Here is an 18,987-nt window from a genome sequence, read left to right as displayed (position 1 = left end):
AATGGTTTGAATTTTCGATACACTGTGTGCCGAAATAACTAATAATTTAACACTTTTTATACAAGGTATACGATTTTTTCGTTAATTACGGTGTTGATTTACAGCTGAATATCAGACACATGGTTAGTGAAAAGTTACTGTAACGCTTAACCCCCTGGGTTGACATATATATGTGTCCTTCCCCTTCAACTCGTCTAATTAATATTTTAAATATATACGGACTAAAATGTACTTCAGTTTCGAATTTTGCGGGAAATCCAGTTTCGTGATACCATCCACTTTTATTTCAGACAAAGCTGACTTCCTTAAGATAAACTTTCACAATATGCTTCATCGTGCACAATACAAATCGCGATTCACAACAGTATTTGCTCTATGTCTTGACATGTGAAAATCGGATAATTACTGGGATTGAAATTTAAACAATAGCATATTTAATGATCACTGATCTCACTTTTTCCTGAAATCACTAATGATAATTCTAAACGTTGCCGATGAACCCAGATTCTGTTGAGATGTCGTCGAAAATACACAAACGCCTACGTGCGCTTCCCGCCATGTTGGATACTGTTTATAAAAAAGGCCATTGAAGAAGCCAGTATTGAGACGCCTATTACATCAGGTATTTTTCCATATTCAGCTGCGACAAATGCATCACTGAATTCCCCATTCATTTTAGAATCAAATTACATATGATATTTGTCATAAATACCCTAGTCTAGACGAAATGAAACGAAAGATAATGAATGTGAAAACGAACGCTTTGCTCGAAAGACCTGTTTCGAATGTCCGATTTTACGCTGCGTAGCATTTTCTAAAATCTTCCGACATCGAGCCGTGTATTCACTGCCTGTAATGTATCAATACCTTTAGAATAAGCATGGAAACAGTATCGTAGCAAGAAATAAGAACTTCAAGTATTGCGGCAAGAGGGCGCGCGGACAGGGAGACGCGAACCAGCTTCCAGTTAGGGTGCCTTTGCTGTGTAACGTCATATCTGGCGATGCTGACGTCATGTGCTTTGTCACTGATCTTAGCTGTGTACCTGCACTCTGTTGTTTACAAACATCAGCTAAAAACGACTCGATGGGATGAAAAAGAGTTGTCTCCTCGATGATGTTTCTCAGTTCTGTAAACAGTCCTATAATTTAGCATTCATGCTACTGTGTGTGGTGTTTAAGTAATTTGGGGAATGTTTTAAAATATAAAATCAGGATATTTACTCAGAATACGTCTACTGAATTTAAAATGGCATGTTTAAGTATCTTAGATGTTTTTGTTTTTTTAGAATTCTGGCCTTCAGTAACTCGTGCTTTTCGTAAGAGGCGACTACAAGGGGAACGGGCGGTAAGACTTAGCTGACAATTGCGCAGATCGATGCTCATGCTGTTGATATCTAGATTGGTCCAGATTTGATTATTTACAGACCGACGGCATATAACTGGAATGTTACTTACCCACTTTCGTCAAACCGTACAGTATTAGTCTCATTCATACAAAAGCAGCCATTTTTTTTATCTTACATCCAGTTTATAAACAGTCAGTCAACCTAACGCATATGTTGACAGGTCACCGTAACCTGAGAAATGTCAAATTGATCATATTCGTTATTCAGAGCAATCTAGTGTAATTTTTTTCATCAGCACCCATCATTTAAAACACTTTTTCTTGTTTAGAAGGGTTTAAGTCATAAGAAAATCGCCATTAACGAATGTGACAGGTCATTGTTTATCTGGGGCAATCGTCAGACCTACGTTCTATAAATAGCTACGGAGTAGGCGTGTACACAAGAAATAGTCCCTGCGAAACATTGTTGCTATCACCAAAAATACACAATGTTTCCAGACAGTGAATAAAATACAGGATTTGGATATATGAAATACAGAGGCGTGTACAATATTAGTACAAAATGACTAACATCAGAAGTAAAATCCTTCACGGATGTAAATAGCGGAGTGACACACAGGGGCAGTTAGGACAGGTCTGACAAGTGCTGCTACCGCGAACGTTCAGTGCCATATAAAACATAGCTGTCAGCAGTGGATATGCCCATACAACATGACAGAAATAGGTAAACTTCAGAACCAGGTAACTGTCGATGATGTTGTTATCTTATTACTTACTTTCAGGTTAAAATATAGGTGGACATTTGCAGATAGATCGTGATATAACCAAAACAGGTGACGCTTTTGATGGATAATGTTTACATCATGTAATGAATACGTGTACTACATCCAGTTGTTGAAGTAGGAGGTCAAGCTCGCGAAGGGGACTTCTCCGCCTGGTCCATAGGCTTCTGGCTAGGGGAAACTGGGGCTTATATCTTGTCTTAGTGACATTTGAATGCCTGGAGGTCAGGTCTACCAGTGTTGACGTAAGGCACTATTTCTTTTCACTTGCCTCTGTCACTGATAGTGACAATCTGAAGGACGAAATGTAGATGACTTAGAAGAAAGAAATGCACGTTTGGGACGTATTGTAGGAGCTTGCACTGAAAATGTAATCTCTCTACCTTGGTGTCTTACCGGTGGTTGTATGCTCTGAAGCTCGATAAGTCATCAGGAGCTCATGTAGGAATTCACCCCTGGTGGTCAGATTCTGCATACATGGTCAGCAACTGTTCTATGGTGAATATTTGAATACGTATCCTACGTTTCTTTAGATTCTGTTACACCGTGTATAAAATGGATGCAAGCAATATTACAATGAGCCGTGAATACTTACCATACTTACCAAAATTATGACAGAGCTTCATTCCCTGAATATATCTGCATCATGGCATGATACAGGCCAACAGACCGATCCAGTCTGTCAATCAAAACTGCCGCTGGCGTCAAAAGCACCATGTGAAGGCCTACTGTGCCGTATCTGTACTAGTGCAAAATATTCGAGGAGTAATAGTTTTCTGTTCAAACAGACAGTGTCAGCAGATGCCTATCACTCAAAATCCAAAATATCAAAATTATTTCAAAAGAGTGTCTACAAAACCCATGCCTTAAATATTTCGGAATTTCTGTAAAGAGATGGAACCTTCAAATGAATTACGAACACTATGCGAGAAGAATAGGGACTTTCTGGAATATTGGACGGAATGAAATAACGTAAGGGAACATTATTTGTTTTGAAGTTTTGTTACAACATAATGTTTTACATGTATGGGAGGTACATAGAGAATACTACATGAGGTCTCATTAAATAGTAATTACATACAAAGCGAGTGTCCTTCCTATTGTATCTGACGTCGCCTTCGCTCGGTCAGTTACCATGTGAAGGTCACAAGTTTCGCATATTTCGTAACGACACCTAGTGTGGTATTTTCAGAATTACCATTGTTTAAGAAGCAATATTGTCCTTGTGTATTTTATTAACAAAATAATCAAAGTTTGCATGGCAATATTCTTTGCACCTTATGTACATTAGTAATTAGTACCAAAACTGTTAATTGTTGAGATAACTGTGGATCCTCTGTTCCAAGATTTGGCGTCACCAGTTTCCTATTTCTGGAAGATGGGTCCATGTACAGGTGCAGACTGTATTTTGGGTCTTCTTTGCATAATGGTGGTGTGACATACCTGTACATAAACGCTGGCAGTTCATGATTGGTTTGTAATGAGTATGGAATACGAACTGGTGTCACAGATTTGCGGAGTGTCCTTAGCAGCAAGTTCCGCCACTGTGTTACCAGAAATGCCAACGTGGTTGGATAGCCAGTAGCAAGATGATTATGTAATTCAATAATAAGAGTACGATCCCGTAATAGACAAGTAACCGTGGCACCATCATTGGGCAAATCTGCAAATAAAGATTTGTATGTGTCATAATTATTAATTGTGATATACACATACTAATGTCTGAATACATTGTCACAACGATAATATTTCAGAAATCAATTATATGGTTTACAAATAAAGCGATATTAAGGGGTTGAACATTAGGAGAAACCATATAATTTTTAAAGTAGGATTTCCATATTTTATTTTTTCGAGAATAGTCTTGAAAGACATTGTTCTCGATGTAATTAAACGATACTACATTTATTATCATAATACTGAAGATATTACTGAAGGTTATCATACTTAGTACCAGGTCTCGAGCAAGTGAATTGTCCCTGAACGAAACACACAGTAAACTGCAAATATTCATGATATTTAATGCTGTAGCCACATCCAGTTATATATTTGTATGAAGTAGTTTTCGCTTCAGAACTACTCTTTAGTTCATAGATGATCCTTTCCTTTGTCGTATGACTACTCATCACATACACCCACTGTAGTTTCCCAGTCTAATGCACTTTTGGCTATTTCATGGGCATACCAATGTAACTCTGATAAGAGAAGAGATAATAGTAGATGTACACGGCTGAGATATAGTTTAAAAACGATTAAAACCTACGTGTGGCATAGGGCTCTCACGAGTCCAAAATTTAGGACTCGAGTACTCTACAGGTCAAACCCGACTCGGACCCGAGTACCCGACAATTTGGATGTTTATCTAAACCCAACATTCAACACGTGGCCGTTCCAACTTCCATTCTACGAATAATGCAACATGTATATGTGAATCTAAATGTCAGTGGATGCATGGAAGTGTGTATTACCTTTTTATTATTGCACATAGCATGTGAAGGCAGCATCAGTGTCACTGTGACCCAGTTCTACGCGATTGATAATGTGATTAATATCCATGAGCTGGGCCGATGATACCTTATTACGCCTGTAAGTGCTGTATGATTTATATATGTCCGGGAAAAGAAACCAATCAATGTACATCCTTTTTCTCTCTTCGTTATGTTTGACGGCCCTTTCAAGATTATCTAATATTAATATGCGATTGCACGTATGATATATTGATAACTTTCAAACATGCATCTAATCGATAAGTCACATAATCAATTAAACTTACTCATGGTTAAAGTATGGCAAAACACGAGCGAAATCTGGAAGACAAAGCATTCATTGACTGGTGCTGCACCGGATGTTATGTAAAGATGGATCAACTATGGAACCTAAAGAATATAATTTGCAAAACAGGATTGATGTTTATTTCAGACTTCTCAAAGCGGAAACTTTCAGGTTTCCAGCTAAAGACTAGAAAGTATTTATTGAGTATCACGACACTGAGTTTCTTCTTCCGAGCCTCTACTGAGCAGAGATCATGTCAAAGGTAATCTATGTAATTAAACCTTTAAACTTTTTTTCAAGATTTGCGTAATACTATGTATGTGTTGATTGTTGAATATGTAACACTATAATACGCTGGATAAGAACGACTGAAACCAAGTTGAACAACAAGAGTGAATTCTAATTTATCAAACTGTAAAGAAATTAATGCTAGAAGGGAAGAACACAAGGAAAAGGTTTAAAGATTGCTGAACATACCTTGTTATTGAAACACGACAGATATCATACAACCATTTCTTTCGTTTTATTCTTTTAGAAATTGCCGTTTAAAGTGACACAACTTTTGTCAAGAAACAAGTCAACTTCTTGAAATTAAAAGATGAATGCAAAGCCTAACAATGTGGTTAACACATTTACTTTAAACCAAGAAAATATAAAGTCTGCAACAGCATGAACTGATATTGATACCGAAAATGAAACATTAACATTTTGCCGACACTACTGAAATAGTCAAGATCTCTCACTACAAGGTGATTGTCAACAAGTGCAGTGACTGAAGGGTAGACGCCAGAAGCCGTTGAAAATTCCTTGCTACACAAAACTTCTGTTGCTGAAACAAGAGGTTTCAGTGCTATGACAAGCTGGTCCACCAGTGTCCAGTGGTTGTCCTTTAGGTCCAGGTTTTTGTGTTTCTTGAGAAGGGGATCACAAAGCACTGCAACAATATCACCATGCAAGAAGGACTGCCGGTCAAGCAGAAAGTAGACGGAATTCCAGCACGTCACAATATCGGTTATGACATGTTTTGGGGAGTTTTACGAGTTTTTCTGATGACTTTCGAGAAACTGTGTTGCCACTGTCTACTTTGCAAAGAAGGCCACAAGTCTGCGTGCATGCATTAGCATGTTTTCAATGCCAGGTACTTTGAGCCCATCGTACAAAACAGCGGACATGGGGATAGTCAGCCGTTTTTGCTGCTGCTGATATATTTGATGCATTGCCCGTTGTGATGCCAGACAATGTTTTGATACCAAATTCCTCCTGAATTGATTTCAGATACGCGGCAGTGTTTTCACCCTGTGCCTCTCCTCTACACGTCGTGTTGCAAGGATGCATGACTTCCGATCTGATAGATAGTGAGCAGTGACAGTGATATAGCCATGAGTGGCTACGCTTGTTCACATGTTCAGAGTTAGGCCAACGGCAGGTACTGCTTTGAGTACAGATATCATATTCTCCTTGCAATCCTCTTACGATTTCATGAGGTAGTTGTGAATTGTCGCGGCACATGGGACCTGGTAATCTGGGTTCAATGCTTCAGTGAAACCCTCCCCTTTATCAAGGCTTAGTGGTCGCATATATTTAACGCACATCAGCATTGCTTTTTACGTAATACCTTCCTACCATTTTCTGTCAACAGACTTGCGACTTTTGGTAACAATACTGCCTCAGCGTTGTTTGCTGAGCTGGTTTTCTGTCTACAGTTCATACTTGCAGGTGCTTACAGGACAAATGCTTGCGCATTGAACTTCTTGTACTACCTGCGTAACTAAGGGAAACGCCACAAAGACGGCATTTCGTTCTTTCAGCCTCAAATTCAAGATCAAAATGCGTCCACACATTGGATTTTTTCTCACGATCATTCAGTTGGGCTCGAGTCCTGCTTTACCCGACTCTGTCTCGAATGCCCGAGTACTCGTGAGAGCCCTAGTGTGGCATGAAGTCTAAAACATTTCTGTATTCTTGACTACAGAGCTTGATAGGCGGGCCCTATGTTTACATTACCTGCCACGCCCCTTGCCGCTTCGCCGGTGTCATGCCCGGAACAAATTTCCCCTGCAACATGTTTGAGTGTCCTATGACGGGTTCGGTCTAAATCAGGATCTTTGTTACAATTTGGCTCTCTCTTCATTACTTCTGCTTTTGACAATTTTCTCAAAACGATTGACGGAGCAACTGAACTAGTTGTTTGCCTTAAATATAGCAAATGGAGAATCGAAACGAATATGTTTTTCATCCCTTTTTGTTAAAGACTTCCTCCGGGCGTTTAAAAATAACTCGAATTCACCCTAGTGATTACGCGGGTATCCCGTTTCCTTGGTAAATGCTCCAATGTAAATATGTCGAGTCACTTATTCGTCTTTGTATTCTTTATGACATGTGCAGAGCAAGCACTTGACTTAGCTAATGAAGGTACTTATAAATAAATATATTACGTGATTTCTGTATTGGAGCACTTTTCTTAGCCCCTTTATCCAAATTTTTGTCACACTGTCAACACAGTCCCCATCCTCAGAATGATCTACAACAAATAGTCATAGCACCATATTAGAAACTAATTTCTTTCAAGAGTGTTATGATACACCTATCGATGTTTGTGTTTTACTTTTAAAGAGTATATGCCAACTATTGGTAATACTGAGTTATTTGATATACGTATAATTAGAGTATCAGTGTATCTGAAAGTATGTACACGTAAGCCGGCCCTCTGGGTGTAATGCACACAGTGGTAAAAGTCCATGTTGGGGACTCGCAAAATATCAACACTCTTTGGTGTGTTAAGTAATGTTCTAGCACAAGATAGAGTTTCAGATTTATCTTAATCACACACTGATTCAACAATTCTTCCACCGTTTTTAATGTGCCCTGCTGTGAATTTAATGGTTCCATTGTGACTAAATGACAGAATCAGTTTCATCTTGTGCTATATGTCATATTAATTAGTGTGAGATTGGTGGATGCTGGTGTCTGTCAGGGAAACGATTGACGTGGAGAAAGATTAAAGTTGACGTTGATCTGACAGGTTAGCGGTACATTGAGCATACCGTACTGGTTAGGTATAGAATTTAGCTTGGGTTACGGTGTTAACTACGGTCATGTTGCGTTTAGTGTTTATTATTGGTTTCGGTGGTGTTTGGGGAAATGGTGTTTTGGGAAAATGTAGGCATCGAATGTATGAGTGTTGATATATATTTCATATCAGCAGACACAAAGGTGAAATTCTTTCGTAAGATATTGCAAATGAAGATACAGTTGAGAAAAAGCAACTGACACTGAACATACTTAAATCCCGTCAGGGCGATTTACAGAGTTAAGTAAAGCACTTGGAATGACACAATTCAGAAGAGAACATAATTTCAGCTGTATAATACGTTTATGTAGGAAAACAGGACTAATCACAAACAGTATTAAATGATATGGTCAATGCAATATAGTAGTTGTTTGAGATTTTGCTTTATTGAATTTGTTGTTTTAACTCTGTTGACGAAGAATAGCAAAACTACTAGTGTGTCACATACATCCATTTCAAAGTAGTACTTTAATCTGAAATTGTTTAACTAGAAATAACACGTGAATATAAAGATTTTTTTCTGGGTTACATCTTTTTTTATTCTGGAGTACAACGTTTGAGGGCTTGTTCTAGCCCCATCATCAGGTAGGATTCAACAGTAACTCTGCCCTGGACATCACGTGCACAATGCTATGACACAGTGCATGTTAAAGTCAATGGATACAGCTAACAGCGCTAGTAGAATACACGTTCTCATGAATATTGTTGATTAACTTAAAGTGTACAGATGCTTAATATACAAAATTGTTAATTGAATTAGAAATTTATATAGAATTATTTATAAAAGAAGTATATATATATATATATATATATATATATATATATATATATATATATATATATATATATATATATATATATATATATATATATTTATTCATTGGAATAGTGAAAGGATAGGGTATCATCATATTTTTTGTGCCACACATCCTGATCCTTGTTTATTCCTGTTTTTGTGCGTTTGATGAAATCACTTCATCTGCTTGCGTGTCGAGTACCGGCTGATGTTTTTAAGGACGATTTCAGTTTTCCAGTCAATTTCATCATCGGGATTTCTCATAATTTGTTCGGAAACTGCAGATTTCAGATCCGTTTTCTCCACTGAAGTGTTATGTTCTTTCACACGTGTAGCTACTGGTCTGTGCGTCTCTTCTATGTACATGTCACCACAGTTACAATTCAGTTTATACACACAGCAGTTCGGGGTGGATATAGCGTGATTGCATTGGCATGCAACACAGGTTTAAGGGTTTTTCGGGACAAAAAAAGTGATGTCAAACTTCCGTCTAGCAAAAGGTGTAACCAGCATAGGGTTTTATTCCAAGTAATTCATTCATACTCACTTGGAGTCCCACTTCTGCAGCATATCACGGATGTAAGACCTAATAACAGCTTTGTAATTATTAGAGTATGGGATAAAAGCTGGTGTCACTGATTTCTTGAGTGCTGCTAAGTCGGCCATTGTATTCCCAGAAATTTCAACGTGGCTGAATAAACAACAAAAGACATTGTCGTATTGGCCAGTAGAAGGTTCATTATACAATTACGTAATTTCAGTTAAAACTAGATACTTGCAAGAATGATTTTTGATAGCCTGAATGCAAGAAGGAGAGTCTGATAAGAGTGTGTATTATGTGTATTATAGTGACTTTTCAATCGTGTAAATTGTTCTATATTGTTGTGTGTAAAGATTGATACTATGGAAAACCGAAACACCAGTCTCATGAACCAGTTGACAATGACCTACTTTTTAGCCGATCCGGAGAGATTTTCATTTGTTACGTGCTCATTCCGCTTATTTTTTATATTTAAAGTTATTTTTTAACGCACCATGTGATTGATATATCAGGACTGTATCAGACTACCAAACGTTTCTAGAGGCCGAGCTCCGTTTTGAGACTTTCACTATTTCCATCAGTTGTTGGCGGCCTAAAGCCCGTGTTTTATATCGCAGTGTCCTCATTAATTACAATGTTTTAGCTTTCAATGCTAGTTTTATGCTCATATCTGTGATAGCCTAGTGTTTTATCTTTCCTTCAATGACAGGTTTTTACGTTTTCAATTTACTGATTTTAGTAATTGATATGAATTGTTCTCGTCACGACAAGGCTGCAATATTTGCCTATGTGACGATGAATTCTCACTCACGCACTCATTCCAAGATTTCCGTTTGTCAGAGCACGCTGTATGAGTTTGCAAGCATTAGGAGGAACGCAGTTTTCCGATATAGTGATTAGACGTATCAAATAATACAGATTAATCTTCGCATATCCAGTTGAATGAGTCTCACACTTCTGGACTTTTATATCGTACTAAGCTGCGCAGTGTCACGGGACCAAGTCAGGAGGAAACGAATGTCATCAATGTTTTGACTTGTTTTTTTTTGGAAAGAAATGCCTTTTCTGGTGACTTTTGAGGTGACTACCCGCGCAATAGAGACGTGGAACTTTTTCGGTGTGTTAGGATAGAGTGCAGTGTATATGCGTATAAAGTGCAGTTTGGATTAACTATTTTCTTTTGCACGCAGCTAAATTGTCTAGTTTTGGGAAATACATTAATATCTATTAGTTGATCACTGGTTCATTACAACCGATTAATCATCGAAAATATTTGGTCAGCGTCATTTATTAAATGCTGCTCAGTTAACGCAATAAAGACGCACACGTAAAACTGTGCAGTTTCATAGTCCGATCTTGATGCTGCCTATCACGAAACTACCCGTGAAGATCCGTGCAAGAATTGATCTTTGGCAACTTACGCTTGTCATAAAAGACGACTAATTAAGGGTGGTTGCCAGTCGTTGCCAGATGACATCGCATCCCAATTGTGTAGATTGATACTTATGCTGGTGATCACCGGATTGTCTGATCCAGACTCGATAATGTACTGATCCTTCGGTGTTATATGGTTATAAAAATGGATGTTTTTAGACATTTATTAAAACAAACCCATTCCTAATTTACCCAATCTAGAGACTCTTAAAGTATTGGTTAACGGTGAATCACCGATGAGTTGTTTACAGTAATTATCCTATCACAAGGACATGTGACCATGGGACCCGTGCAGGTCTGTGGTAGAATAGGCCTTCAGCAAGCCTTGTTTGCCATAAAAGGCGACTATGCTTGTCGTAAGAGGCAAGTAACGGGATCGGGTGGTCAGGCTGACTGACCTGGTTAACACGTGTAATCGGTTCCTAGCTGCGCAGATCGATGCTCATGTTGTTGGTCACTGGATTGTCTGGTCCAGACTCGATTATTTACAGAACACCGCCATATAGCTGGAATATTGCTGAGCGATGCGTAAAACTAAACTCACTCAATTACTCACATGTGACCATGGAATGGTGTAACGTTAAAGGAAATATTGTATCAGGACGTGTGACAAGGGTGGATCATGTTCGAACACCTTAAAGAGATGCTATCAGCAATATGAAAGTAGTGCGATCATGTCGTTCCACATCTGGGAAAGAGGTTTACCCTGTCCATCCGTTGTCAACTTGTCATGAAGAGAGTGATCGAGTATAGAACCTGGTGTTGAGTTATTCATTATATACAATGGTGCCAGTAGTGTACAGTGGGTCTCAGACCACAATTATTTTCTTTCTTTGCTATCTACAGTAACATGACATTCCACCATAGTTAATATGGTTCATTGGCTGTTCTGCTGCATGCTGACCAACCTGCCTCTTGTCACTAAACTAGCAAAGTATTGCCCTTTGAGCAGCTCGACTTTGCTGTATCCACTTTCAGCAATGCTTACCGGAAGTTTCGAGCCGATACATGCTAAACAGTCTTGAACTTGGGGTCACATCATGGTAGGCTGGTGTCAATACCATGTGCATATTTGGGGCCAAAAAAAGTCCATTGTCCAATTAGCAATAAAGTCCAATGTCTGACCTTCAATTTAAGCTATCACATGTCACCCAGTAAATAATAGCGCAGACATGGGTAGATGAATAGCTGTCTTCTCACCAGCTGCAGGCATTTGCTGTCGTGAGTCAGTCGGCGTATGTAGGTGTCTCCCCTACTGTAACACAATATACACAACAAAGGGTGCCATTATGGCTTTACCAAATCTGACACAGCTGAGCTCCTATTGTTGACAATGAACTCGTGACATAAGCACAGTCCAAAGCATACTAGAGATCACATGTATTTTTATGCTTAAGTTTAGCACGGAAACGGTCTCAATCTTTTTGTTAGCCTCCGTTTACTGATTCTTAGTTCAGAGTTGAAGAATAACCCAGATTTGAACATGAGATCGCACTGGCAGTACCGTGCCTGGTGTTCAACTGAACCACTTTTCCATCTGGACAGTCCTTCATACTGCTGGACCCCAAGAACAAGTGGTGGTGGTTGTTGTTGTTAGTGTACCGTTTTCAAAGCACGTTACTATTCTCATACATTCATTTTTCTTCAGCCATATGTTTGTCATTCACTTCTTCCTCAGGACTCACACAGGTATTTACATGGAACTTTGGCATGGTTCAGGTGTTCTCTCTAGGGTCGGTCTGGGGCTTCCAATTGATGACGTTTCGTGCCACAGCAATAACAGATCACACCATCATCTCGTCCATGATACAAAATAGCCAGCCATGACCATGCCAAAAGGCAGTTGAGCCATTTGTTAAGGCCATGTTCGAAACGACCTCACACGTTGATGAAACGCAGCATTTTGGGGGTGAGCAGAATTCTTCAATTGTCTCCATGTTAATGGAGGAGGAATGTCCAGATACAACTTGTACTTGGTCTTTTGAGACATCCAGTCGATATCGTGGATATGTAATGCATTCAACTTTTGGCCAAATGTTTGCTTCTCTCAAAATATAGCTTGGTGAACCCAGCTGCCTGTCTCCTTTCACTTTTGTGGGCTAGTGATGCTGGATATCCAAGTTATCACAGGGTGGTGAGTCAGGCCTGTTTACCATGATAATGCAAATTGTCTTCTACACTTCGCCGTTCAGGACTAATATCTTGTACCAATCCCGACAGCATCATGATGCTTTTTTGAACGGTTATTTCCCCCACATTATTGAGAATGGAGAGGGTTGATCGTCATTGTAAAATGTTGTAATTCTGAATGGTGACTGTTATCAGATTTTTCATGAAACCATATCCTTACTATCGATATATCTACACACACGCACGCCCATATGGAGTGTGGAGGATTACATGTTTAGGGAAGTTTTGATGATCATTTGAGAAATGGAAATACCAAATTATTGACTGTAACATTAACAGGACATTACAATGTGTTTTGAGGAGTTTTGTTGCCCCATCTATTCGCACTTTTACGAGATATTGATACTGTGGTTTATTGGAATAACGTACGTGAAAACTCTCTTTCACACATTCACAACTCCCGTTGAGTTCTGAGCAAGAAATATTCTCACCATTGGGACAATTCTATTCGCTCATGGGCGAGATACGCTAATAACGCACTGCCTTAGCGAAATAAAATAGATGCAATCGCGTTATGTGTCATAATACAGGTATGTATTATGTCATGACACAGGTAAACATTCCTGAGTAAGAGTAAATTTTCCCGCCCATGAGCCACTGTTCGCTCATGGGCGGGTTTGTTCAGACTGTCAAAAATGTGTTTTTCATCCTTGGTTTTGAAAAAGCAAACTATAATGTGGAGCTTTGTCAAATCCGAGCTACAGTGAGAACGGTTTCTAGACAAATGGGTTGTGTTTTAGGTTTATGCATCATTCCGTGTGGGAATACATCAACTATCCTTGTAAATAGTATCAGAACATCAACATCAAGCCATAACACAAAACACTACTTATCTTCAGAACTGTCATACATATTCATATATGGATGGACATCATTCATCAACGAAGCGAGGTCTGAGAAATGGAGGCTGCTTCTGATATTTCCCAAGAGCTATATCTGATTGCGAGACATGATACGTTCGACCGATAAACAGTCCTGAGCATGTGCTGGACTCTAATTGTAAAGTGAGGAAACTGTTTCGTTAATCACTCTAAACTCACTCACTCACTTACTATATATCCAAGAATATCTGGGATTCGATCTGCGGGTCCTTATAAACTAAGGTATTTTTACATGCATTTCATCAATTAATGACAAGGTCAGAGTTGTTCCCGCCATGGGTTCTTCATGTCTCAGTGTAACAAATCAACTCTATATGGCTCATCCGCCAAGGTTGGCCATGTCTGAAGTTTACGACCAGAAAAACATCACTGGGATTGATTTTAACCTCAGTTGTATTAGTGACACATGTGTAATGACGCATATGATTCACAAACAAAACGCAGTTATTTGTGGGAACCAAGGCCTGGTCTGCAGGTGGCGTTGTATTTCGCCAATATAAGTTTGTTTCGGATGATTGACTACTTTCTTTTATGTCTCTGCCTAATAAAAGAGTAAGCCGGGCTTGATGTATGCGAGTGTGGCCATACTGGCTTTGTTGTTGTAGAATATTGCTATTTGTAATAATTGTAATGATTTACAAGAAATGTAGAAGGACATAAAAAGACCAAACTAACTTCAATAAACGGCCATCAATAATGAAGGACAAGCAAACTGTAGCGCAAATGTGGAGAATATTACTAGTCAGTAGGTTGGCAACACCCTTCCCTCGCTTCGGTTCAAAAAATATTTTTCATGTCAACATAAAATATCGCTACCATCAAAAGTACACTCCCATTTCCTAACTAGGTTGTGCTCTCAGAAAATAAATGCTTTATTCAACATTTCAAGCGCAACTCGTGGTATATCGTTCTTCACCTCCATTACCCGTGCCAGCTTCCGGTTCAACGCAGTGAAGGAACAGGAATAAACAGAAAGTAAAAGGAAATACTATATTGCGTAATTTTATCATGAACCTGCTGGAGTTTAATCACTTTCCAATTAAATAAAAAAGGAGAAAGAAAAGAAAATATGAAGTAAGGAGAAAATGGATAAATATGTCTCTACTTTTGCTGTTTTCGGGCTATATGAACATTCAGATATTAAGTATATGGCAGTATAAAGACATTTTCACAAAGACAAAGAAGACAAGCAAGCTAAACTGCATGTGTATATTTAAGTATGGAGGCCCCAAAACGACACAGTTATACCCTCTGTACTTGCGAAATCTATACCCGATATGTATCAAATACTGACGTGTTTTTCAGGTGCATCTACCAATTGTAACGAAATATCGGGCTGCATTAAAAAATGCAATTTTATTCTCTCACGTAGGCGTAAGAACAAGATGCATACCTGTCCACATGTAACAATCGACGGAAATTTGAATTCTGCATTACACGCAGCGTGCTGTAGTGCACATATGGATGCAAAACGCTCGACATTAACTAGCGTAGGTTTGTGCCTGAGATTAATTTAGCTGCTTCCAGTTTTTATTTCTCAAGAGACAGCGATATGTTATTATAAAAAAGGAAATAAAAGGAATTTTATTCAATGTTTTCATGCAAATAAATGCACTTTAGGCGCTCTTGTACAACATAAGCGGGTAAATCGCCAGACAAACGGCAGTAAAGACATTCCATGGGGTAACGTCGAAATCGTTGTAAACACTGCAATGCAATTTATATTCATATTAATTCACTTCCCGGCGTTATTATTCGAGTCAGGAAAATACCGAAATATCATATCACAGATAACGACATAAAGCAAGAATAAATAATGTTTATTTTGTTTTGAAAACTTCCTTGACGACTAAATGTTATATCCCCCGAGTAACAAATCGTGATTTAAAAAGTAATAGAAACGATGGTTTCTGAATTTAAATCAATTAAATCAATTGAATTACGATGATATTGATCCTCCTTTAAAATGTCTCTCAAAGACGTTCCTTTGAACAGTTGTAATCTCTGTGAGTGATTTACGAAAGATGAGCTGGTCATTAGGAGCTCGCTGCAATTATTAGTATGCCAGCCCTCAGAGTGAGTGAGAATGGCTTTCTACCGGTTTTAACAATATTCCAATGATCGAACCCACACAGCCCCAACATTCAGCAAACCCTCTTTATTCTGTACTTCGGTATTCCGAAACTTTTGTATGACAGGCAGAGATAACAAGGCATTTATCTGCTCCGCAGTTTCTTAATAACAAAGTCCCGATCCCATCTTGACCTGTACGGGACTGAGCCAGCCAGAGTGAGAGAGTGAGTTTAGTCGTACGCCTCTTTTAGCAATATCCCACCAATATCACGGCGACGGACACCAGAAGGCATTTTATCATGATGTACCCATTGGGAAATCCCACACTGGCCATTGTCAGGTTACTCCACCGCTCGGAGTAAATCTGAGATCCGATAAAGAGCCATTTTCAAGGTTAGTGAATACCTTGTCATGCAAACAAAGACCGTATCTGAGTTGATTTAAGGAACCTAACAGTACGTTCTGATACACGGTACCACTGAAATACGTGTGCTATGGATCGGTCTGCAGCAACGTGTGTTTGTCCTAAGAGGCGGCTGATCAGATCTGATTTAGCTATTGCTGTCATATTTTAATTGAATTGATTGATGTTCACGGCGTCTGTCACTGGATTGTTTGGTTCAGACTCGACAACTGACAGACCTTCGTCAGGAATGCCTCTGAGAGCGGCTTCCAAATAAACAAAACACAAACCATGTATGTGTACATCAGTTTCAAAACATTCACATTACTTCAACTTTGGATAAATGGTATGTCCGACCCTTAACTGACATTCACAGCTATGTCTTAAGGCACGTCAAGGGTACGAGTTCAATCTTTTTGACTCAAAGCAAATGGATGTAACTCTGGGGTCCCAATTCACAATCAGATCTCTTTCTGATCTAGTACCTATTCAACCACACATTAATCAGCGGACACAGCAAGAGGATTACAATATCGTCTAGCCATGTTCTTTCCTCCCTCCATCTATCAACTTTTTTATTCGCCAGACAAATGTCTCAAAAACATAAGTACCCTCGTTACTTCAAGAAAAGGATCGTCCTCGCCTTAGATCACAGCAAGATATTATTCAGTTGGTTGAGGATCAACTACGGTCAGATGAGCTTTGTCCTGAAGCCATAAAGCGACTTTCAATTATCGACTAAAAGAGGAAACAAATAGGAATGTGATGGTATTTTGATTCATTGACGCTGGACTACATTTTATATTTTTATTCTGCTTGGTTGCAAAGGGTGGTTCGGAAGAAAAGGCCATTATACATCATATGATAAGCTGACACAGGTATAGAACTATGGGCTAATGGTTCGGTGACGTTTGAGTTGCCGTGTCTCTCTCCACGAAACCAAACAGAAATTGCCCTAGCCTCAAAGATATTGTCCCGTATTTTAAGGCTGAATGTCTTTTCTTGGAAATTTAAATTGCCAATCCTAGACACACACTCAGTCAGGCATCCAATCACAAAGTCAGCCATCTTGACCGCACAGCCGCTTTTCATCGCGACTTCCACAAAAATGGCAGTCGGACAACTGGTTGTCTAGATCTAGACAATGTGTACCCCGCTGTTGAGTGTAAACTGCCAAGATTACAAGTGAGAGAGGGGATTTAGTTTTACGCCACGTTTAGCAATATTCTAGCAATGTCACGGCGGGGGACACCAGAAATGGGCTTCATACATTTTGGCCAATCGAAGCAGGGTCTTTGCGTGAGAAGCGAACGTTGTAACCACTAGGCTACACCATCCCACCCCCCACCCTCCACAAGAAATATTGTAAATAAGTAAACCATAACACTGAAAACTATCAAAACAGCACATGACTTTCAGACTTTAAGGGACGAAAATAAAAAGTACTCACACTGCTTGTCTATGTAAAACAGGTTTTATGTCGTAGTCGGCACTGTCTCTGTTGAGAGCTGGAGGAATGATTGTAGCTGTCAGAGTGGACTGACAGTAGCAGTCAGAGTGGACTGACAGTAGCAGTTAGAGTGGATTGACAGAATCAACAAATCACACATTATCAGACCCGTGAAGGTCCGGGGTAGAGTAGGCCTTCAACAACCCATGCTTGCCGTAAGAGGCGACTAACGGGATCGGGTGGTCAGACTCACTGACTTGGTTGGCACATGTCATCTGTTCCCATTTGCGCAGATTGATGCTCATGTTGTTGATCACTGGATTGTATGGTCCAGACTCGATTATTTACAGACCGCCGCTGGAATATTGCCGAATGCGGCGTAAAACTAAACTCATTCACACAATATCACAACCTCATTGTCAGTTCATCAACTCGGACGGACTACTGAAAAGACATGAACAGAAATGTCAACCATAGTGATAGCTTAAGATAGTTGTAGTGTGTGTGTGTAATTGTAACAGCTTTACTGCACAGAACCATTGCAGTCTGTGTAATTTCTTTTACCGAAGTCCATTCCCGTATGTTCCATTATTTTGTCTTCGACACGCCTAAGCGTGGAGATTTCATTTTAAAATACGTGTTCAGTGATAACGATCTGACAATGAGTGAAAATAAAGCCGTTAAAGAAGTGAAAAAGATTCTTTTGTCAGACAATTTCAGTAATAACTCAGCGTGTACCGTTTTAACGTCCATGTGTACTGGACGTTTAACACATAATATCCTACGGGCAGCAGTTTCTCTTGTTTTCCGTAGCCATGGGTGATCCAAAGACAGGTCAGTCGGTTTCATATATACAAAATACAACAAAATACCTGAGTGTCTTAAAATTTTAAATTATTCGGTTTTCGTTGGTACTCAAGAAATGAAAAGCAAATAACTAGTTCTCAAATGTGTAGACTTTGAAAAATAACTGATTGCACTTCAAGGAAAACATCAAAGAGCTATAGCAAAAACAAAATTTTAAGCTATAAATTATAAGACTTTGTGTCATAAAACCGTTTCTTTGCTCTCTCATATGTGACAGTGTATTTATAATACAATGCATAGAAAGAAGAATATAATGTGAACGGATAGCGCTGCTTAACCTTTATTTACTTTCTGGTCAAATTACAATAGAGAGATGAGAAACATCAATAACAAAGATGTCGCTCTTAACCATTTTTGGTAGAAATATTATATACTGAAACG

This window comes from Haliotis asinina, chromosome 9 (assembly GCF_037392515.1).
Source record: "Haliotis asinina isolate JCU_RB_2024 chromosome 9, JCU_Hal_asi_v2, whole genome shotgun sequence".
NCBI classification, from domain to species: domain Eukaryota; kingdom Metazoa; phylum Mollusca; class Gastropoda; order Lepetellida; family Haliotidae; genus Haliotis; species Haliotis asinina.
This window is presented reverse-complemented; position numbering follows the sequence as displayed.